The sequence below is a fragment of the Lepisosteus platostomus genome, chromosome 10 (assembly GCF_059453375.1).
Source record: "Lepisosteus platostomus isolate fLepPlt1 chromosome 10, fLepPlt1.hap1, whole genome shotgun sequence".
In the NCBI taxonomy this organism is placed as follows: domain Eukaryota; kingdom Metazoa; phylum Chordata; class Actinopteri; order Semionotiformes; family Lepisosteidae; genus Lepisosteus; species Lepisosteus platostomus.
In genome coordinates this window covers 21,452,026-21,476,209 of record NC_142620.1, presented here as the reverse complement: position 1 = coordinate 21,476,209, position 24,184 = coordinate 21,452,026, and the positions used below count along the sequence as shown (strand labels likewise).

Here is a 24,184-nt window from a genome sequence, read left to right as displayed (position 1 = left end):
AGTACTTATTTAATTAAAACTGCCTAAGCTAAACAAAGAAAGTAAAAAAGGTACATAAAATTGTGTAATATGATCAGCACTCCTCAAATACCACATTACTCATCCCACTTTAGGAAAATATGCCCATTTTCAATCATACTTGCCAGACTTATAGGGACTTGGGTTCATGAAAGTTTGCTGTGTTTTCCAAAACAACTGCATGTGAATGCATGCGTCGCGTGAGAAATTCACCCAGGATAACTGTGGCCATGCCCCAGCTGGTAGCCTGTTTCAATCAATCGTGACCTGTGAGGTAGAGTCCAGCTCTCAGGTCCGTGACAGCTCCTCTCCCAGCACTCTATTGAGATTGAGGACAAACACTTGGTCAGGAGACACACTCGGCTGCCTTCACATTGACCTCTGACCTTTTAAGTACACAATACTGTGGCTATTACTCTTCACTTAAGTAAACAGCAGGGTCAAGTACCTCAGAAGAAAGAGTTCCCCGAGTTGGGCGAGGCAGCTGTTTCTTCTCTTTGTGTATGTGTGTGTGTAAACTCAACCCCTGAAGATAACAGCACAGCATGGTCTCCCTCAATGGCTGGGCTGTGCAGAAAAAAGACACAAGACGTTTACACAAGTGGACTGACGACTTCTGGAACACAAGAGGCGAAATGTTGACCCTCAGAGGGATGTGACAGCAAAAAGAACAATCTCTGAGAGATTTGTTATTAATCTTGGAATGCTTTCTGCAGACTCTTTCCATCATCTCCAAAGACAGCTGTGTTTAAGGTGTTGTAAAACATCCAACAACTAGCTTTCATCTTCTGGTATGTTCCATATTATATGCAAGTTTTGGCCTTACTTAACAAAAAAATACATCTGACAGAAGCAGTTTTTTGGAGATGTCCACATCCAGATGCACTTTGGTGGTGGTGGAGGGGAGTCCCTATTACCTGTAAAGTGCTTTGAGTGGAGTGTCCAGAAAAGCCATATATAAGTGTAAGCAATCATTATTATTATTATTATTATTATTATTATTATTATTATTATTATTATTATTATTAATTATTATTATTATTTAGTAAAGTGCCAATAGTCTTTTGCTGTTACCTAAGAAGCAGAAAATGCAACAAGGTTAATAATACAAGGTTCAGCACTCATCAAGTAAACCAAGTGGTGAAAATGTGCTCAATCATAGATTCAATAAATAAAATGGAGTAACACAACGCTTGCTCATCCATTTCCTGAAGCTTTATGCATTTCACCTATACACTGGTGTAGAGATGTCTCATCGTGTGATTTTCTTTTTATTCCGAGCAATAATATTTCAAGAAAATGGCAAATCTAAAGATTCTCATGGGAAAACCATGTAGGCCATGCATGGGAATAAATAAGAAGCAAGAAGTGGAAAATAAGAACTGGAAAGGGCTTGACGTATCAGATCAACTTACAACAATGAAAATATGAAAGGGAATAAAATGAAGGAAAACCTCTTCCCAGCACAGAGACAGGTTTTGTCTAATCATCATTAGGTGATGTTGTTTGGACTATGTATCTATAACTTGTTATTTTGCAAGTTTGCAGAAACTGATGATCAGCAATTCCACAGCATTGGCTTGGATGAGGACCAGGACAAAGGCAACAGTTCTCATTGGCTTTGTGTTCATCAACATAGGAAATTATGGAAAGCTGTGTGACAAAAATACATAGGGAATACATACAGAGGGAATCCATCTCAGTACATTTGAGTTCCCATATAATATACTTTAAACATCTGTTTATAAAATACTGTGATATTTACAGATCTTAAGTTTAGGTATTACTTTCTTGAGGGTCTTCCTGTATGTAATCATCCATCATCAGGATATTTACATTCTTATCTTAGATTTATGTTTATCACCACCAAACAAGCTGAAATATTTTTAACCTGATTATTTCAGCAATATCCGTTTAACTCTTTTCCTTTGCTTGATTGATAAATAAATGGGGGCCAGGCAGAGGCTAGTATTACTGCCTGGCAGTGCTAGGGCCCTGGGTTCAAATCCAAACCTGGGGTGCTATCTCATTGGAGTTTGTATGTTCTCCCTATGCTCATGTGGGTTTCCTCCGGGTGCTCTAGTTTCCTCCCACAGTCCAAAGACATGGTAGGTTAATTGGCTTCTAGGAAAATGAGCCCCTGTGTGTGTGTGCCCTGCAATGGACTGGTGTCCCATCCAAGGTGTATTGTGCCTTGTGCCCAATGCTTGCAGAGATGGGTTCTGGCTCCTCCACATAAAGCAGTTACAAAATGGACAGATGGATAAATATGTGACACAATAAGACTGAGATTACTGCATGTAAGTCTGATTAAAATGAAGTTTATTTAAAGCTTACAGAGGCTAGAAAATGGAACAGTTGTGTGGGCTGTTTTGAAAATGAGCGCTATTGCTTTGCTGACATTAGAATCAAATGACTTTTTTGTGCACAATCATCATGACATCAAGGTTGCTTTGCACAACTGAACTTTTCAATGATTTAATTGGTTTAGACTACATCTGAACTTGAAGAAATTTTAAAAATACCATGTATTATAATCAAGAAATGGGTTATAAGTTCTTCAAAGCAAAATAGATGACCTTTTGTTTTCTCAATGAGGTGTCTCACATACAATTTTCCAAGTAACCATGATAATTCTCTGAAAGAACAAATGGCAACACTTAAATACTTTTTTTCAGATTCCCCAAGTGTAATTTCCCATCCTCCCTTTCAAAGACTTATGATATGACTACGCAATATGATAATTGATAATAATCTTCAGAGTTTTCTTAAGGATAAAACAATGCTCTTCTTAGTTTGATAAAAAATGCAATGCATGATGGTCAGGGTATAGATTTCACACCATGAAATGCAAACTCCATACTGGAGCCTGGAGGCTCACCAGACCGAAGCTTCTGGTTTCTGTAGGACTATTCAGACTATACAACACCTGCCTGACCTGGATGGGACAGGGGACTGTTTCAAGGTCATTCCGAGCAATGCTGGAACCCAACTGCACAGCAGGCTGGACTGGACCAAGTGGAGTAAACTACCTTGTTCAAGGCTACAACAGCAGTGTCTATAGCAAGGGACTTGAACCCATGACCTCATAACCCAAGCTATAAGTCCATAGCTAAAACTCTGTACTGCCTGCTATAGCTTATTTCTGCTCCAAAACCAATTGGAGCTGGAGCTAGGCTGTTTTTCACAAGGATTCAATACAGTACAACAAAACTGGGATGAAGAAATCAAAATTTCTGAGAAGGAAAATAAGAAATTTCCAAAGAACAAGAAGAGAAATATGTGGTGTAACATACATCATTAAAGCTTTCAAACTCGGAAGGAAACTGACAAGGGTCAACATGAAAACGTGAACAAGGAAATGCACATGTATGGGGTCAGGTATTAGTACCTAACTAACTAGAACTATCCTGGTTTGAAATTTTGTTGTTCTTCATAGTTTTCTTGTTCAGTGGAATTTCTTTAAGAAGCTTGAAAAAGATCAGTGAGCTCTGAGCAATATTACAGGATGCTTTCCAAGCCTCTGTTGCTTGTTACCTTTCTTAGGCTACAGATGTAGTGTAAAATCCTGGGTTCCGTATAGGGTTTTAGGCATTCATGTGAAGGAAAACAGAGCTTTCACTGGCCGATTATGAAACTTTATTGATAATAACAAAACAAAACTAGCAGACCAAGCAAGAAGAAGAAAAAAGAAGAACGGACACAGTGCGAGCCTTCATTCTTTCCTCAACCGTCCACACCACACTTTACCCTGGGTCAGAGATAAAATAAAACTTCACTCACACCAAGCAAATTATCACACAAAAAACACTGAACATGTTAACCCAAATATGTCTCACAGTATTTTCTCCAAAACTGGAGTATTAAAGAAAACATCCTGCATCCTCTCTTCACACCTGGTGTCAGCCCTACTCTTCACTCAAATCCTTTAGGTGTCAATCTTTTTGTCATGGTCATAATCCCTCCTCTTAAGGGCACTCCATCCCTTTCGTATTTTAGTTGATTACTTACACCTGCCCCCTGTTTTGACTCATTATTTAAGCCTGGCGCTCTCGCTATTCCTGGCTCAGCATTGGAAGATGGATGCCCGGAAGCCCACCTACTAGCGGGTCCAGGAGAGACCCGATGGCATAGGCTTTCTCACGGCGTCCTGACCAGCTGAATCTGGGGCTCGGTGCGTCTGGCCTCATTACTTTGGTTTTATTCCCTGTCCCTGTTCTGGATTCCCTTCTGGATTTTAACCGTGTTTGTCTTGTCTTGGATGGATCCCCCAGTTTTGGACTGGGCCCCGGATTTTCCCCTGGGACTGTCTGAACTTGTTTTTCAAAACCACGTTTTTCACTGTCGTCATGCCCCCCTGTCTGTCTACCTGTCCAATCATGCTGTACCTTCCTCTGATGTCCTTCTCCACTTACTTCCAGATTAAATAGTCTGCTTAGGGTCTTGAACTTTGCTTTGCGGGAGCCTGGACAGCTCCCATTACACTTTTAGCAGCATTGACTTGACAACTCATATAGCTCGTATGGTTACTATTGCAGAAATCTGACACCATGGAACTGGTGACCTGTGAGTCATTATTTTATGAAGCAGACACGGTTAAGAGGGCAGCACCTTGGTGCAGTTATTTAAATTGCTGCCTCAATGCGCTCGGGCCCTGGGTTCAATTCCTGGTGTGTATGTTGTTTCTAGGTCCGCGTGGGTCTCCTCCAGGTGCTCCGGTTTCCTCCGACAGTCCAAAGAGATATTGGCTTCTGGGAAACACTGGCCCTGGCAGAAATGTGTGTGCATTTGTGTTTGTGTTTGTGTCTGTCTGCCAGGCGATAGACTGGCGTCCACAGTGTACGCTGCCTTACACCCGCTGCTTGCTGGTATAGGCTCCGGCTCCCCCATAACCTGTTAAGGAGCTGTTAAAAAATGGATGGATAAAGGTGAGACCTAGAAGCCAGCACAGACAGAAAACATAGCCCACCTTATGATGAAAGAAGGGACAGGATAGTGTTGCCAGGGCTATAGAAACTCATCTTGTAGAGACTATACACAGGGCCCTCTTTTTAATCCACCCATCTCTGGCCCTCCTTCCTCTACCCGCATTTTAACATTCCTAATTCGGATTTTAAAAAAAAAAGGTTATTGTCTGTTTCAATGACCGGTTTTAAACCCAAACAGAAAGCCACGAGAAAAATACAGCACAAGTTGAAAAGTATAAGTAAACGTATCCCCTGTAACACTTGACCACAAAGACAAGACTCTACAGGCTGTGAATGAGAGAATGAGTCCCCAAGGAAAGGAGGGTTAATCATTGCTTGTCCTGTTTCACTTAATGAAATCCAGTTGTGCAATCCATAATAAGAGTCACAAACTTTTAATATCAAAGTTCCCCTCCTCCTCTTCAGCCACTTGAATCTTTGCTGAATTTTCACAAAAAAAGACAGTTTGCTGCCAAAAGACAACTATTTACCCCACAAGCTGACGCAAGTTCTGGCCCTTCTCTGACCTGCTGTGGGCTATATATAGTTTAACACTTTACCACAAAGACTTGAGCACTCGTCTCCCAGCGCAGTCAAGAGGCCCTCTCCCTTCCAAAAAGCACAACCTCCGGACAGTTTATTTTCCACAAATCATACACAAATGTTTATAGCTTTTTCCACAAATTAAACAAAAATGGAAGGGGAAAAAAAATAAGGCTGAACACGCTACAAAAAGGCGGGGTGCCATTAAACACTCTGTGCTCACATTCTAAACTTGAAAAGTATTCAGATAGAAAACGTTGCAAGGAGACTATTATGTTACACGAATGTATGTAATACATGCTGTATGGACGCGGAGAATGAATGCCGTAATGAATGGGGCAAAGATTTAGTCTGTATTTGTCATCATTTCATCTGTCTTTAGACTGTACTAGCTTGGTGTGGAAACTCTTGCAAGCAGGACACAGAAATGTGCCTGTTCAAATTGCCTCTTGCTCTTGGTCCTTGGTGAGAGAATACCGCATTAGATCCCAAATCTCTCTGTATTTTGATTGTGCTTCGTCCAGATAGGGCAGAAGAAACCTTGTTTAAATTAGCTTTATTTATGTTTTCTTTCTCAATCTGGGCATAAAATACAGATCTCTGCTAGTGAAGATACTGTATATGTATTCAACTACTTTCCTTTTGTTACAAATTAGAACGCACCCTTGATGTGCTTATGAAACCCTTTCTATGCTATTTAAATAACAGGGCTTTCACTTTTTTACAACTGAACTCTTTCAACTTCAGCTTAATTCAACTTGCCTTACAGCAAAAACAAGTACAGCCTCCCTGCCAAATGAAAAATTGAAGCCACAGTGGGGTGTGCAACTCACTCCCGCTCTCTGTCGCCTTATTTTCATCAGGGCGGTCAGGACCTCAGTCTGATTATTATCTGCCCTTTTTTTTCTGAAATGGCAGCTTCCATACAAGTTCTGGACGCTGAACTAAGTACCTATCAACACCCTGGGCACACTCCCTTCACTGCCATGTTGACAGAAGCCAATCGTGAGGAAAAAGTAAAAGTTGTCATTGCAACATCACGACCTGGCACAGGGCTCAATTTTTTCTCTTTCAATTTTGCCCTGTTATACCCATGCAAAGCATTTCTTCAAACTGCACTTCACTAGATTTTAAGATCCCTGCTTTGATTTTTTTTAAAATCCTGAACTAGATAAATCAGTTGAGGGCAAGGTCTCTTTGTGTCAAAAGTGGGATCTGAATCCTTTAGTTGAAAGTTCCTCAGTTTTACCCCAAGACATCCTTGATCTTCCTTGATCACATTCTAACCAATTACCAATACCATCTTATGTTCATCTAGAATAAATGCACTCTTTCAAAAATGTCCAATTTACTTTCCAAAAACACTTCACCTTACACATGCTTCTGGGTTATATGATTCCAAAACACAGAGGCAACCCAGAAATCAAGAGCTTTAAATCATTTGTGTGACCCTCTGTTTCTGGCTTGTTTAGCACAGATAAAATAAAAAGAGAAGGATCACTAATTTTATTGCAATCATGAGCTGACTGCCAGCATTCGAGATTATGGTCAGGCTACAGCTGCTGTAGAACATACAGTACTCTGTGAAGGTTTCACACTTCCTCTGTCTGAATTCCAGACCGCACCCAGAGGTCTGCAGAGTCTGGTACTGTGAGGTACTGTGGGAGATAATCCATTGCAGCTGGCTGACTGACCAGACCTACGGCTTTACACAGCAAAGTGGGTCTCAACCAGAGGAAATCAAATTCACCCATTAAGATAAGACTCAAGTCGAATGTACTGCATGGCTCCCCTTGATGTTTAAATATCTCTCACTGGAGTTAAACCTTGGCTCTATTTCAAACATCGTATCAACTGTTATCCTCATACCCTGATAAAAAAAGGAGTCAGGATTAAAATATACACTCTAATTTGTTGGTGAAAGTACTGTAGATTTTTCAAGGGACTTTATAAAAGGTTATGTCCCCATAGTGTTGGGGAAGGTTACTTTTAAGAGGTAAGCCATTACAGTTACAAGTTGTACAACATTTTCTAACTGTTTTTGTTTCATTTTAAAAATTTAGAATTACCAGTAAGTTTTTGTTCTATCCGCAAGACGTGGAATTGTCAGTTGTGTGTTCATACCTCAGCTCGAAAGGTATGTTCACACACGGGGAGAATGAGAAAGTGTAAGCAGACTCCTCCTGCCTGCCCACCTTTGAGCCTGTGACTTGGCACCCGTACATGGGGATTCAGCACAATCAACACGTCACTGTATCACTGAAAGCCCAAATAACCCTGGCAGACTTTTCCAACCTCATCCTTGGTGGCGCTCAGCCCATTGTGTGTCACTGCTTGAGGAATCACAGTCATAGTCAACTAGTGACTCAGACTTGAACCTGTGCTTTTGTTGGCCTTTTTGTGTGGGACTACATACACGTGTGCCATTCTAGATGTGACAAGGCCCAGAGTTCTGACACACTTACTTACACTCGTTATGAAGTACATCAGATTTGCTTTATATTATGAAGTGGAGTGAAGCGGAATCTTACATTTTATTCTCATATTTTACACGTCTGGGGCAGTGTGTGGGCAAGAAAATCAACCACAAAAGACTAACTAAAAAATACAACGTGGAAATAAGAACTGCAAAAAATGTACAAAATGGCCGCTTGAAAAGACCATGATGATCAGGATAGTGAGCTGAAGCTATTTGGCTGTGCAGGATTAAATAACACCTTGAGAACAGCAGTGCAGGAGGTGGTTTGGAGTCTTTGAATCTTTTATTGAATCCCCTTTCACATTGATATGTTTGTTTAAAGTAAGACAACCTCCAAAATGGTTGAATCCCTAGTTTTGGAAGAGCTATAAAAGGTATTGGATGTCTGCAATTAAAATGCTTCACTTCATCTTTGCTTTAAAAGCATCAAGAGGGTATAATTTTCAAGAAACCAAAGTGGAGTCTGTTGGGCCTTTATGATAACATTTTTCTGTCATCTCAATTTAATTTTTAAACTTCTACCAGCTAATAAATTGGGTGGAACCTATTGTTTTTTTTTAATCTTGCCATTTCATACTTCTGAAAAAGTATGGAAGAAGCAGTCATGTTGAAGAGCAATTCAATTTGAATGTCAGGATTAGTTTTCATACGCAGACAAAACCTTTTTTTTTTCAATTGCCAATAACCACATTGTTGAGATCATAGCCTGTGAAAGAGTAAGTACAATATTTCAAGGGTGCAGTTGTTATTTTTGATTCCAATGATAATAAATGTCTGTATAATTTACATGCCAGTCACAATATTCAATTAATACTGCAAGACCAGTCAGAAAAATGAGATGTGGTTTCTTATCATGCATCTGTATTACACCGCTTTGTCTCAACAAGACAGAGGTATTAATGATGTATTGTATTAATACAACAGGATTAATGTTGAAGATGACAAGGCAACACAAATAAATTGAAACACGAGAGTTAAAACTTCATCTAACCTGACTTTTAAACTTTTACTAAAGAAATTGATGAGTAAGTGAATGGATGCAGAACACGTAAGGTGGCAGGGCACAGAGATGTGTGTTTCTTGCCCCCCCAAAAAGTAGTATTTTGGAGGAATATAAATACTCAAAGAAAATACATTTAAGAAAAGGAAAATATTTGCTGAGTAAAATGCTGTAACACAAATCGCTGAAAAAACACTGCACAGCAGCCCATGAGTCCAACTCCCAGTCAGTGTCTGAACATGTTCATTGAGCTTGTTAAGGCAAGGAGAGTTCAGAAAATGTCTCAATCCATCTCAATGTTCCACCACAGGAATTAAAATCCTATTTATAAATGTCAACCTTTTCATGTTAATTCCCTTAAAGATTAATCCCTGGATAGTTGATGCACTGAAATGCATTTCCTTCCCCCAAATATGGAAACCATTATAGGCCAATGATTCCAGTTTCTAATCAAGAATGGATGAAACTTGGGATGGTCTAGCAGTTGAATCAGTATTTTGTCTTGAAAAACTTAACTGAACCCATACGGGTTTTGGGGAATGACAAACATCCCACAAGGATTTTATACTACTCAAAAAGGCAAATTGTACATGGCAGACGCTGCCACAAAAGCTTTCATTGCATCACAGACATCTGACAAACATTCAAAATTTATAGGGCCTTTATTGTCACAACAATGTTTAGCGTTGTTTTGAAATACAGGGAATGGAGGTGAGGACATCAATATCTATGTAAACAATTTTGCTGACTGAGGTCACATAAATGGCCTGCTCTCTGCAGCAGCTGAAGTTTTGGCCCATTCATAATCATCATCGCCATTCCTAACGTGTAGTGATTGTTCCTTACTGTCCAAAAAAAAAAGGCAACTAACATTTTATTAACATTCAATAAAACATGCAATTGATGCATTAAAAAATCACCTTCTTTCAGAATTCACCAAACAAGAAGGAAGACTCTTAAAAAGGATGCAGAATGTTGATGAAAATTCCTGTTAGGCAAGGTTAGCCATTAACATATTCTTTAAAACCGTGAAGAATGCATAAAATACGCCACACCATCTGGCAATAGGTGACAGCTCAAAGAGACACTCATTTCTTTGCTGTATGCCACCTAAATTTGTGAAGCCTTGTATCAATCATTTGGTGGCAGTACAATCTTTGCCCTTGCATTCAGATACGCACTCATCTTTCCTACAGCCCTTCCCAAGTCCTCTCACATCTGCCTTGGCCAACGTGAACCAAAATATTAGCATGACTTCTCACCTGAGATAACCTTGCCTGTGTGCAAAAATATTTTTAGACCTTCTTCTAGAGATCTTGGAGTATGAAGTGTTAGAGTGTTTATGCTAATTTATGTTTAAAAATACAGCTCATTCACTTTAAACTCTAGGCAGTGGTCAGTCAAACCGAGAATTATAAATATTCCAGTCATTGAGTGCGTGTTTATATATTTTGGTCTGTTTCACTAAAAGATCTCTTGACAGTCTTCTGTCAGCTCACATTCTTCACTTATCCCCAACCCTATTTCACTTCGACAGGGAGAGCACAGATTAATTCATGGCTTCCAGACAACAAGATATTAAAGGACAGGACCACCCCTGTTATTCACCGCTTCCTGAGTAAGCTCATAAATCCAAGAGTCCATACTTCATCAATCAGAGAGGCTGCCTAATAACAGGCAAAAGCCCCTCCAGCGAATAAATGCAAGCTCTCAGACCTGTTCTGCAGTCTCATGTTTCCCTCCTTCGGATCAAAGCAGGGTATCCCAGGCGCCAGATTCACCTGGAACTACAGGCATGTACCTGCCAGTAATAACCAACTAGAAAGCACCCCCCCCTAAAAACAAGCCTCCCCCCAACACACACACCCACTTTCTGCCAGCCCTCAACACTTTTCTTGTTGCGTTACTATCAACCACCATTGGAAATCCTGGTGTACTTCTAATCCAAATATCTTTTACTGTACTTTTTAATGTAAATAAGCTGTAATTGATAAGATCACAGCAAGTGTGCTTTAGGGAATGCAAGATCTGGGATTTTTAAAGCTATTGGATTAGTCCATTAACAGGGATTGTCCGTCATTTTTTATAACAAGAACAACTAATACTGATAGCAGCTGCAGATTTTCATATGTGTGGCAGTAAGAGTTAATGCTGGGCTTTAGGTTAATGAAGGGAGACGAAATGCAGGAGACTTTCTTTGTGTATCCCCATGCTGTTCAGTCAGAATTCATTATGAATTTGGCATGCTGATTCTTGAGTTACCAAAAATAGTATAGTATATATTACAAGCAGGACAACATCCATCCATTATCTAACTGCATCTTCCAATTCAGGGTTGTGGGTGAGCCAGAGCCAATCCCGGCAAGCAACACCCTGGACGGGACACCAGTCCATCGCAGGGCAAGCACAGACAGATCCCCACACACTAACAGCAGTTCCATTTTTCTCAGAAACCAATTTACCTACCAGCATGTCTTTGGAATGTGGGATACCTGAACACCTGGTGGAAACCCATGTGAACACAAAGAGAACATGCAAGCTCCATGCAGATAGCACCTCAGTTCACCTCCGAATTGATCTCAATGCCCCAGTTCTGTGAGGCAGTAATGCTAACTTCTGCACCACAATGCCACCATAGGACAAACTGATCCCTCTCATAAAAGATTTGTTCATTTGGCACTGATTGCTTTTGAGAAATACACTGTCAATAGGCACAGTCAGCACTTTTTCATGCATTTGTCAAACTGGATAATTATTTTTTTTATTATTTTCTGTCTTTACCCTGCAGACCTAGTCATGTCTGACTTTTTAACAAGTAAATCTGACAAGAAATGTTTTATATATAACATCTCTGTTTGTTTTTCTTCTATAATGCACAGAGACCCAGATGGGGAGGCCAAAGTTTCAAAGTGCACTTGTGGGGTCAAAGAGGGTGCCTGTGGCAGACGGCTGGAAGACAGACTCAGGATTTGCTATCTCTTCTATCTCTGCTGCATCCTAACCACTCACACCGCAAGTGAGCTCTGAAACATGAAATGTGGGTTCCTTGAAAGAAGCCTCTCTGGCTCTCCATTTTTTATGATTGCTCATTTGGGATGTGGGTGGAATTTTCCCAGGCTAAAGTCAGATACAAAATCTGGTCCTAGTTTGCAATGAAACATGGCTTCATTAGAGCATTATCAAGGGCACTTCTGCTGGCTTGCTTTTTGTCTAAATTGACCTTTAGTAGGTGTCAAAATTGCAGCCGACAAAATGTTGGACATCACTTTGCACCACATGTGGGTTTAAAATACTGTACTGAAAAAAAAACAAAACTTGCAGCACCACCTGCCTAGAAGAACACACATTGTTTGGTTAAATTTCTGAGAAATGGCTGCATATTCATTCCGCATTCTAACTGAAAATCAAAGCAACCTTGTCATCTATGCCTTACAGAACGCATTTCCAAGTCTCCTCTTGTTACATGCGCAAAGCTGATCAGGTCTGGCTTTTAATTTAGAATATATACGCATGAGTAATCTGTTCCGACAGTTTTTTTTTTATCTGACACCTCTATCAATACATTCCCAAATGTCTCTCCCAAATTGAAGAATAAACCTCAAGGTTCTAATAAATAAAGCATTGGCATTGGTAATATTATAGTGGTTGTATGCAATTAAATGAATTGTTGCTTTTAAGATACCAGATCACTTTTGGAGCAGTCGGAGTTTGTCCTAGAAAGCAATGCTTTCTGTCCATTCTCTTTCTCACAGTCTCCTTTCTTAAAAAAATCAAACTTCCAATTATTTGATTAAATTAGTCTCAGCAAGCACCTAACTGCACACTATCCAGTTCAGAGGCAACATCAGTTTAACATCACAGACTCCAAAAGATGAGTAAAATATTCAGTATGACATTACTAGAGCAGGACTGGAGAAGTAATATTCTGTATTTGAACTACTGTAGCTATCACACATTTGCCATCTAATTATGTGTTACTTTTTAAAGGTACATTTTTTCTGCAGTTTTAAAGAGGCTTTTAGAGGACATGATCATAAGTAACAGCTTTGAATAGCTGTAGTGGAAAAGGATCTCAGGATCTCACAAGTGACACAGCTGCAGTCATAATAGCCATTGACTTGCATTGTCAGTGCACAGTGCCAGAAAACTGGGACTTATAAAGACAAAATCTAAAAGAGCCAAATGTGTGTGGTCTGCTCAAAATATGGTGTCTACTGAGGCTGCTAACGAAGGCAGCAATTATAGGCAGGAGACACCTGCATGACAGGAACTGGGATCTTTCGACCGATCGTTTTAAACCAGCTTCAGAAAGCCAATGACTGTCCATTTCTATCTGAAAGCCAAAAGGCCAGATGTGAAAAACACCAAAAGCTGACCAATAGAACATTGTTATACTAAAACGATCCTCTGAAACAAAGTGATAGGGTCAAGTGTATCCATACCATTCTGCAACAGGGTTTTCTGACTCCTGCATGAACATCTTCATCATGCCCTGAATGATGCACAGTTTTGAGCTGGTAACATATTGCATATACAGTATACAAAGAGGCATTAATAAGAAACAAATAAGTTCTAATGCCTCATTATACAGTACATAATCCCCTGCTGCACACATAGCGGATTCATTCAGAGGCATAATGAAATTATATATTTCAGAAGTAACCTACAACACTGTAAATAAGACAAAGATCTACAGATTCATTCAAACAATATTACATTTTAAGTATAAACCTTCCTCTTTAATCATGAGTTGCCTACATAATTAAATGGTGTTCAGTCCTGGTTCACTCCTTGACCATATTGAATTAATGATCATTGGAAAATGAAACTCATCAAATGATGATGCTTTGATGATGGTTTATGATCATCATCAAATGATGCTTTGATGAGCAAAAACTCATCTCAGTCTGAGGCCACCATCAGTGTGGGTGAACTAGACAATCAGTTGTCAGATCATTATGTTTTCCTGTCTTAATGACCTTGAGAGCTATATGTGGCTGACAAGGGCATGTCACGCACCTTCCAGAGTACTCTAAGTCAGACAGTCTTCCAACTCTACACAAACTTCCAAAACATTTGAAATTGAAGCCTGTTGGATTTGATCACTCTCTCCCAATAATGGAGCTCTTACAACTTACACATCTGTAATCAAAAAGTAATACAACCTCATAGCTCAACCTCAGCTGTAGGAAGACAGAATAATGGGAGTGACAGTACATTCATCTTGATTGAATGATTTGATCTGGGAAAATGCTCAAATGCAGTTATTTACATATTCCCAAAAATGAAGTATTAAAAACACATGCATGTCTCTGAGTACAGTTAATTATAGTGGAGTTCCACAGAATTACAATTTTAAAACTCTTTCCCTGACACTTAACCTTGATGACAGAGGCATTTGTTAGGGTCATCGTTTATTGATGGGGTAAGCAAGCATAGAAATGAAAGGTAGGAGCTGACACAGAACAGCGGTTCTCCATTGTGTTATCTGTATATATTTAAGAAAATGAAAAAATATATCAACACCAACTATCTCCCTCCTGAGAAGCCTTCCTTTCCTGAGTAAGCAATGCTTATTCTTAGGTGTGCTTACCTAGCTAGATCATTGCTTTTATCTAGCTAGATTATGCTTTCAACATGCTTTTTGCCTCCAGGCTGACTCTGCACAGTTTTATTTGGAGTGAAGGATCTGGATATAAATTCACATACCTTCTTTAAGTATCTTAAAATGAGAGCAGAATACAATATTTATGCCTGTATTATCCTCGATTGCTCTCTGTAATCTAAGCTGTCTAAATTGAAAAATGTTTCAGTCATTTAAGGAGTTACAGTAAAAGGACCCAGTTGATTTGTTTATAAAGCAGCATAGAGAAATAAATACTTCTGTCTTACAATAATAAAATTGTCAATTGCTATGATTTCCCCAGATGGTTTTGTTGCTAAGGACTAAGCACTTGAGCTTATCCTTCCTTAATTGAAAACAGACACTAGATATTGCATTATTAGGGAAACACTTCTGATTCCTCAAATCATAATAAGAACATAAACACTGTTTTCCTGTGGCTTGAGTTCACTAATCTTCATTTTTATTGTTCTTTAAAGCACTTTTCAGACACTTTATGCATAAAGAAAAGAACATACAGTCATGCCAGAACTTCCCTTTTTTGTCATTAAATACTGTTTTTCAATTATTATTCCTGAGACTAGGCAGACAGAATGCATTTCCTTCTGTAAATCAATAACTATATACTGTATATACTGTGTGATATTTTATTATGTTTTTAATGTTTATTTATTTTGCTGACATCTTTATCAAAAGCAACTTTCAGATCCAAGGCAAAGTGCATTAAAATACACAGAATCCAATATCTGTTGTGAGGCATGTTTATTTTGAATAATGCTGTATATTTAAAACCTTTTTGTTAGTTGGATTTTGAAGTCTGTCTGCATTTGAACAGTGATTAATTTGAACAACTCTTTGCAGTGTAACGCCCAAATAAGATTTAGGTTTCACAAACTTAAACATGTTTACTTCTAGCCCAATTCATCAACAAAACAATGGAATTAAGTTAGAGAAATTTCTGGCGCAGTCTCCCAAAAACAGTACATCACTATGCAACTTAGTTACAGCTGATTGAAATCTGCATTCCTGTTGTATAATTGCAATTATTTCAAATCACCTTGGACAAAGGCATAGGCTAAATAATTCATTAATTTGCTAGCGTATTTTTGATTGTAGTGGATTGGGGTAGTTGCAAAGTACATTGTTAAAATATTTTAGGAAAGAAAGCTTCTTCCTACCCAGCCAACCAGAATAAACAATCACAAGTTCTAAAATGTGAATGGAGATTCTGTGGTGTTTACTACCCATTGAAGAGCTCCAAGAGGATATTACTTCTTTTTAAATTAGGCTGCACTGGAATGAAGCAAGTCACCCAGGGGGAGGAAAAGAGTCAATATTTCAGAGCTCTCTCCTATTCTTTCAGTGTGATCCTCCCAGCTTCATAACTTCAGAAAGGATGTTCATTTTTAATCGTTGAGCTGTTTTCCAGAAGACTCCGTGGTGACTCACCTCCCAACCTCTGCTGCAACCTCTTGCCAAGCTGTCAGATTGCCCCCCCCTCTTCCCCAAACCAGACCTGGGGCTGAGGGCAGAGGGGAGGAGGGAGGCTGGAGTGTGGTGCAGCTGGTTTGTGGTGACATGTTTATAGGGTGATAAGGCAGAACAGTCCCTTCTGGCTCCTTTCAGATGGGAGGGTGGAGTTTGAACTCCAGAGAAGAAATGTCTTACAGAGCTCGTCTTCAAACAGCCCAATCAGAGAGAGGAGGGAGCAGGAAGGCCTAGCAATATTGTGAGTACATATTGTAAAAACAAACAAGAAACAGGAGCCTTCCAATTTACAAACGAAAACTAGAGCAATGAACCATTTTTTCCTGGTTTTTCTACAGTGGTGGGCTAGATGCAAAGTATATCCAAGTTGCCAGCTCAGGATGCTTTGTGCTTAGCGGTAAATTTCAGGTGGATTATCTCATTGTCAAAGCAAAACAGTTTCTGTATGGCAATTTTGTGTATCAACAGAAATGGGTTCATATACAACACCATATTCATTTTTTAAAAGCCATCAATATCTTATTACTATTAACAACCCAGGGCCTATCCTGGAAGCATAATGCACAAAGTGGGACAACACAAAGTGGGTCCTGAATGGAATACAGATCCACCGCAAAGCAGACAAGCATGTAGACACCCTATAACTTAGCCTGCATGTTTTTCGAAAATGGGAGGAATAGAACTGACATGAATGTTGGGCTACCATACAAACTCTACACAGCAGGTGTTCTAGTCTGGAATTGAACCTAGGACCTGAAAGGCTGTGAAGTAGTGATGATAACCACTGTGGTACTGTGCTGTGAGTTTGGCAACTGCTGTGTTTGTACAAAAAAGCAAGGTGCCAATTCAGAAAGGTTTCTCAGTGCTGCATTGCACTCATTTTGAAAAGCATTAATTTTTATCATAGAAATTAGGCATAGTCAGTGCACTAATGTAGTACATGATGTTTCCATTCTGAATTGGACACGCCAAAAATCTATTTTTGTCAAGCAAATGTTAACTCCAAGTACGCATTAAGGATACCTGCTGTCATAGAGAAAAATAAAAATGAAGATTAGTGAAATCAAGCCACCAGAAAAGAGTGTGATAGTACCCAAAGAATCATACTTACAACAGTTAGGGTTTATCAAAATCAAAAGAGTAGCTCTGGTGTATGGAATCTTCTGTGGTAAAGGTCAGAGCACTGGAGAGAGTGTAAATCCGTCTGCCTCTTTCTCACATCCTCTCTCTTTCCTGCATCCTCTGAGGAACATAAACACACAGGAGGCCTTGAAGAATTCCGCTGGTTTTGAAGACTGCAGCCTGAATACCTCATGCCTAAACAAGACTTAAACTGGTGGTGAACCTGAGGCAGCAATCCTGATTTCTAGTTTCCTAGACTTTAAAGTCAATGAGAAACATAATCCTCTGTCATTAATCTCAATGGCTAGTTCTAGACCAGATTCTGCACTACTTTGCTTTATTTTGATTCCAGCATTTAATTGGGCTTTAGAGCTCATTGCTGTATTTCTCAAAAGCAATGTCCTTTAGCCCTTCTGCCAAAGTTCCGCCTTTTCCCAGAAAAGAGCTAAAAAACCAGGATACTGTTGGAGGCAAAGTGTGCCTGAATGTACTGCTGACACCCCATCTTTTTCATTCACTGACAAACTGTCATGATCATTTACCTTGCAGGAAAGCATTCACAGTGTCAGTACAGGAGACAAAGAAGATCAAACACTGTGATTATTTACAGTGTAATGATCTCTGATCAGTTTGCCAAAGCTACTGATTTATATTTATCTAAATTGTAGCCTAAAAACATTCTGGGCACTCTCTTATGAACTTTTTTTTATTTATTCTTCCATCTCTGATAATATGCAACTGGGAAATGTTTGGATTTAAAACTAAAAAAGGCTATATTCCTAGTGGGAAATCTCTGATATATGAATGTAATAACATTCCTCAATGGTAGGCCTATTTTCCTATTAAAATAAATCATACATTGATGTATAATTAACTTCCTACCATTGACAACTGATTTTATTTAGCAAATAAAGTCATCTGTCTTTATTTTGCCGGTTCTGAATTCAAAATCAGCTATAGAATGCAGTGAAGCCCATTAAAACCATCATAACTTTAAACCACGATCCATTAAACCACTAAGAAAGTTTAAAGTTAACCATTGCTATCTTGTAAAGAAATATTGTTTAGCAATGGAAATTTCCTGGCACGTTGAATGATGTAGTTGTATGAGTCATTAATCAAAACATACCAGGCTCTCTGACTTCAAACTATTGTCATTTCAAAAAGTCATTAAAAAGAATTCTGGGACTCTCCCCTTACCTACAAAATGGCCACTATCATTTCCTCCGCAGCAAACCCCAAACAAAAAAAGAACTTTATCTCCGCACTTTAACATAAAAACTTCCTCTGACATTTAATAATTACTTCAATAATCAGATTGCACTTACAGTAATAACCTAGATTTTTTTTTATGACAAGCATAAACCACAAGAGAAGATACACATTGAGAAGATATACAAGCAACAAGGTACCTTCAGAAACACTTGTTAGAGTTTCAAAGGTGTTTTAATTAAAAAAGAAATAATTTCTTTTAGTTTTCCAGTTCCAAACAAAGAGTTTATTTTCATGTGCTGCAAGCAGAAATGTTCTCTCATTTGCCTCGTTTGTTTTTCTTGAGCCGTGTTATTCCAGACACAGCAGCGTTATCCGCATTTATCTTTCCCATCTGCTCGCAGCGCCATGGCTTTTACAGAATCGGACCGGAAAAGCAGATGTGTGCTTCTCTGGGGGTGGGCGGACAGTGAGCAGGGGTGCTTTGAATCTTGAATTTCCTGCGATCACATTACTGGAAGCCACAAGCAGCCCATAATCTTGTCAGTTTGGAGACCGAGGACAAACATTTTGTCAAGCTTTGAGAGAAGACACTCTGGTGTGCCTCAGCAGAATGGGTGCTCTCTGATCCAGACATCACTGACTTGAGTCTTGGTCGTGTCACTAGTTTACTGCGACTATGAGTCTTCGTGAAGCAGCATGAATTCTGACAGAGGTACATGGGATTAGTTAAATAGGGCTCTCATGCTTTGCAGTCAACAGAAACTCCAGTGCATTGCTGGAATGACCCCTCACTAAGTGGAGCCTAGTTCTCCTGTCAGGCAGTGTGGAGATTGCAAAATGTTAAAAGATAAATGGCTGTATGGCCAGCTGGGCAGGTCAGAGTAGCCAGTCTGCTTTTCCTCACTGTCCCTGTGCAGTACAGTTTGAGCTGAAATATAATTAAATAATTAGTAGTTCCAAACCGGGTGAGTACAAAATGAGAAATACAATCGCTCAAGTGCACTTGGGGACGTAGAAAGTCTTTGCAATCTTATAGACATGCTATATAACAACCAGGTAAACAGTGAAATTCTGTCTGGTCTGATCCACATGCCATACTGGCCGTAAATGGCTGTAACAGGTTTCAGATTCCTTTAACATACTGTACCTTAACACATACCCTCCACACAGCCTCTGATTCAACCCATCTCAGGCAAAGAACATAAGAATGGTTACAAACGAGAGGAGGCTTTTAACCCTTACTCAGTAGTTAATTGATCTGAGGCACTCATTCAACTGTTTCTTCAAAGAAGCTAGGGTATTGGCTTCAACAACAGGGTATTAGCTTATTCCATTAACGCACAACCCTTTGGGTAAAGAAGTGTCTCCTTTTCTAACCGATTTAGCCAATACAGGGTGGTAAGAGAGCCAAAGTTTAGCCTGGCAACCAATGAGCACAAGGCAGGATACACCCTGGACAAGAAGTTATCCATCTTAGGCCACTCACAGAGGCACAAACACGCACACTCTCACACCAGGGCTAATTTTCCCATAAGTCAATTAACACATTAGTATGTTTTTGGACTGTGGGAGTAAACCTGAGCATGTGGAGGAAACCCATGTGAGCAGGGGGAGAATATACAAACTCCACATATCTAGCACCACTACCCCACATATAGTTGTACAAGTACTAATATATAGAATGCATTTATGTTACATACTGGTAATAAAAATGGAAAAACATTTTCAGACCCTATCCGTGTTGCTAATTAAGAAAAAGTTTCCCATCAGGCTTACTTCTGGATATTAAAAGGCCAAAATGGCATGCTCCTAGCAGGGGAACAGCTTCAGATTTCAGATGCTATGCCAATACAAACGGCTTAAGTTATCTTTCCTATGTGCTTTTAAGTTCTTCAGAAAAACAATACTGTACAGCACACAAGAAAATTGCCTTTCCACATTTACTGGCTTAGATACAAACAGGTCCTCTGCCTTGGCCAAAGGTTATGAATATTTATTGTTTATTTTTCTGATTAAAAAGAAATAATAAAAAATGCTTAAAAAGCTGTTCCCCAAACATAACATTTAGAACAGCAGAAAATGCAGTTTCAGCGCAAGGGTGTTCGCTTTTTTTAAAAACTTTTTGTTTTTGGAAGCGTACTTTTGGTCACGCCAAGCAGCTGATGGTCCCTATTTTTAATGTACTGTATGTGACGCACTTCAAACCATGCTTCAGGCAGCTGATTTAATTGAATTTCCAAAGAGGAATTTCACTCAGGCTCACTCTTGTTTTCATTTTTATTTTTAGTTGACCACGAAAGGGCAGCTGAACTTGGATGAGAGTCGGCCTTGTTAATATCGGGAAACCGCTTTCACAGGATCACAAAAGGTGTATGTACTGTACATGACCGGTTAAAAGTCATCCTTTTGTAGACCCATACTTTAGCCAAAAGACAAAAGGATGCCTGTGTGAGAGCTCTGATGAAACTACAAAAGGAGCCCCCATCCATACCCCACTACTTCAAGGGTCAAGAAAATAACCCCATGGCTCACCGCACTTTCGTTTTGAGGTCTTCCAAAACAATAGCTGATTTTGAAACCAACCATAAAAGTCTTAAAGATCCCATGGCATTTTCTGCAGTGATTACAGGGTCTTTGTATTTCCAAGTCTAGGTTACTAAGTCAAGGTCATGCACATCAATAGATCTACAGTACAGAAGGTTGCTCAAGAATATTGAAGCCTCTTAAGTTTTGCATGCTGAGCTGAGTCACTGTTACAAGGGAGGTGTGATTTCCAGAATCTGCTCTCTCAAGCTAATTTATTTATAATTGGTAATCTCATGATGGATGAAATGTCCTGGAGCCCCATCCTTTTTCTATATTACTCAGAAAAGATATTGTTTGACAAACTGCGCTGTGTCTTGTTTAGAAGGGTGTTGCCAGTGAGGTCAGTGAAAAAAGTAGTAATATTAGAGTTGTTCGCAAAACATTTTGGGCATGGTTTCCTAAATTGTATTTTCATGGAGTTTATAACAGAGGTTTGGGAGGAAGGCTAGATCCTAATTTTATACACTTCTGCTCACCTGCATATATAAATATTAAACCAAGGTCTTACTTTTGGGTATCGCCTGCATCCACCCCATCCAACTTTCCTACCTACAGTATACTCTTGCAGGAAACTCCCTAGCTCCTAGCTCAATCCTCGCAATAGTGAGAGGGTTTGGGCCCCTATCTTATGGTAGATAGCTTGCTATTTCCTCAGCTAGGCGAGTCACAGCAAATACTTTATACTTATTTCGTCTCTCTAATACATTCATTAGGATCTAACCAAACTACTGAGTTTTCCATTTCGGTTAGCAATCTCCTTTAGCGAATTCAGAAGGCCCTTTTCTCCCCAAGAATTTCAGATGGGAAACCTTTCTGCCTGCATCAATGGTCCGACACTGAATTCTTTGTATCAAGAAATGTTCTAGGATCAAATTTTAAGAGCGCTGGAATACCCACACATGCAAGCTCTTAAGAAACTTCATACTTCATTGCTCAGTTCTGTTTTCTTTTAACTGTTAACGTTTTCTCCACTCAGCTGTCGTTTTGTAGAACCTGAAGCGAGGCACGTAGTTAGCAAATAGCTAGCACTGAAGAAATTGGAGCTGTCTTTTGGGAATATCCCAAAATAAAACTCTCTGTTCTCCCATATCTGGCCTCATATAAATAAGATATTACCGCAGGCAAACTGTAACATGGGAAATGGCCTATCCAACATTATAAACACACAAAATGATTCTTGGCAGCCCATTAGTCAAAGGGGGTTGTGATGGAATTCATAAATAAATCACTTTTCGAGGTGGATCATGTGTCTACACCCCCACACTAAAAAATAAACAGGGTAAGGCAGAAATAGCTGATTCAAAGTCTTACTAGAGGAAATCTGTTCTGCTTGTTGGCATAATTTGGGACATTTTTACCACATTCATTTTTCATTAAGTCCAGGCATTATGTTTTTTTTCTTTAACAGTTCAAATCTGTCTTCAATTTTGGAGCTGACTCATTACTTTGGAATCAGGATGGTGAAAGTGCCTTTAAGTGTTACGAATCCCAGTCCAAACTACAGCATAATGACTTCACATATTTTAAGTACATTGAAGTGCTGGCTTTAACGTAACATCACGGTAAAGGATTGTCCTTGAAACCATGGAGTAACCTGTGACTACTTTTATTTTGTTTTGAGAGATGTGGAGAAGGGACCATTTTAAATTATTAGCTGCAAATGCTGTACAAATCATGAATTCTCAAGGGTAATGCCAGCTGCATATTCACTTTCTCTGAATTTCAAATGAACTAATTTTGACTTTTTTTCAGTTCGTTAATATTCTGGTTCAATTTTTTACTTCACAGAAATGCTTCACAACTGAGTCTTGATTGTAGAGACTCGGAGGGGTAACGGGGATAGTGAGAGGTTTTCAAACAACATACAGTATGTACGGTTTCTATTTTCTTCTCTCACAAAGAATTTGGGAAAATGACGACATTGTTGGAAAAACTGAGACTGGATTGCATAACAGTGTCACAGAACCCCATTAGCTCAGTATCTGTTCACCTTGGAAAAGCACTGTCATCGCCTCCAGTCAGCCATCAACAGTGAGACTGTACATGAAAAACAAAGACTAGGAGTGGGTCATGGTGGTGACAATCCGAAATGTGACAGTGCAAACTGTCATAAAGTTGTCATTTCTGCCTTCTTCCAGCAACCAACAGTATTGATTGACAGTATCAAGAATCCTTAGCTGAAATTCAAATTAATACCTTTCCCTTTCTCTGTGCATTAAAATGATATAAGGGTGAAATCTCCTGGACTGTCAGAAATAGCAGTAAATATACGTTAACTGAACTGATGATGACAACCAAGCCACTATTGTCCCAGCTGTTTCTAATCATAATGCTTGCCAAAGCAACATGTGATTTGCAAACCCATCTTCTTTTTGCATTTTGTCTCCAGCGTCCCTCCCCTGCTCCATCTCCACCTGTGCTGCTTTCCCTTGGTTCACTCCTCGTTCTGCATGGGGGTCCCAGTCACCTCGCCCTCAGACAAGGTGGTAAAGCCAAAAAACATCAATATCTAGAACACCCAAGAAATGTCCTCAAACATGTTTAATTCATCGCAATTGTTATTCCCTGTGAAAGGCATAAAAGTAACTTGACAACGCTTTTTCTTTCATGTAAGGGAAACCCATTCATTCCGAATGTGGCTCATGGCTACAAAAGAGAAGAGATCTACGTGTTTTGGATGCTAATACCCAGTTATTTGTGTATAATATACTATGTATGCAGAACCTGCTTAGATCACCAAAGATTTTCCAATGACACCAACAGCTGCACCTAGAGTAGAAGACTACTACTAGTAGAAGATTGTAAGGCCAAGAATAGAAGGAGCTAGATAGATAGAAAGATAGATAGATACTTTATTGATCCCGTGAGGGAAATTGCAGTGCAACAGCAGCTTAACACAGACAACACAGCCACAGTGTAACGAATGATACAATAATAATAATAATAATACAATACATACAATACAATCAGTACAGTGAGGGGTGCACTAAAAGAGTTACTCACAGTCCAGGACACACAAAGAACAAACTAGAACAGAACAGTACGCAGAAAAATCATATTGCACGTATGAATATAAATATAGATGTAAATATAGATATAAATATAAATATAAATGGATTGCACAGGTCCCTGGCACATATTGC

General features: G+C 39.3%; 1 long non-coding RNA gene across 2 annotated transcripts; it reads right to left on the bottom strand.

Annotated features, from left to right (window-relative positions):
• On the bottom strand, window positions 1-18,865 carry LOC148653585 (uncharacterized). 2 transcript variants are annotated; one of them, XR_015941543.1, is made up of 4 exons: window positions 18,653-18,865; window positions 17,230-17,358; window positions 467-585; window positions 1-337 (listed from the first exon to the last, which is right to left on the bottom strand). It is a non-coding gene; the product is annotated as an uncharacterized LOC148653585 (long non-coding RNA). The 2 variants fall into 2 exon arrangements; XR_015941544.1 differs by lacking the exons at window positions 1-337; window positions 467-585 and adding an exon at window positions 9,674-9,852.
• Window positions 18,866-24,184: the final 5,319 nt, after the last annotated feature.